The following is a 636-nucleotide window of genomic DNA, read 5'->3' on the forward strand; positions in this document are numbered from 1 at the left end:
CCCGGCAAGAACGGTCAAGATGTAACTTGTGTGTCATAAATTCTATTATTCACAGAAATGATGCCATTTTATTGTCACAGGCTGGTAAGGTAGGGACCTTATCAGTTATATCTTGTTAAATTAAAAACTATTAAGTTTTCCTCTAAGAGTCACCCCTTTATTTTTATTTATTTAGTTTTAGGTAGGCTCCACACCCAGCGTGGAGCCCAACACAGGGCTTGAACTCAAAATCCTGAGATGAAGACCTGAGCTGAAATCAAGAGTTGGACTCTTCACTGGCTGCGCCGCTGAGGCACCCCAATGGTAGCTAAGTACTAAGAAAGGAGGGAGCTCTTTTCTTTTAGTGGACTGCTTCATGAATTTGCGTGTCATCCTTGAGCAGGGGCCATGCTAATCTTCTCTGTATTGTTCCAATTTTTTTTTTTTTTAGATTATTTATTCATTTATTTGACAGAGAGAGACACAGCAAGAGAGGGAACACAAGCAGGGGGAGTGGGAGAGGGAGAAGCAGGCTTCCCCCAGAGCAGGGAGCCCGATGCCGGGCTCAATCCCAGAACCCTGGGATCATGACCTGAGCTGAAGGCAGACGCTTAACGACTGAGCCACCTAGGTGCCCCTGTATTGTTCCAATTTTTA

At 44.7% G+C, this 636-nt stretch overlaps 1 pseudogene; it reads right to left on the reverse strand.

The window, feature by feature from the left end:
* Nucleotides 1-337: 337 nt before the first annotated feature.
* Nucleotides 338-431, reverse strand: LOC115937388 (U6 spliceosomal RNA; annotated as a pseudogene).
* Nucleotides 432-636: the final 205 nt, after the last annotated feature.

The sequence above is a fragment of the Leptonychotes weddellii genome, unplaced genomic scaffold (assembly GCF_054177405.1).
Source record: "Leptonychotes weddellii isolate Sample4059 unplaced genomic scaffold, ASM5417740v2 HiC_scaffold_14607, whole genome shotgun sequence".
Taxonomy (NCBI): Eukaryota; Metazoa; Chordata; class Mammalia; order Carnivora; family Phocidae; genus Leptonychotes; species Leptonychotes weddellii.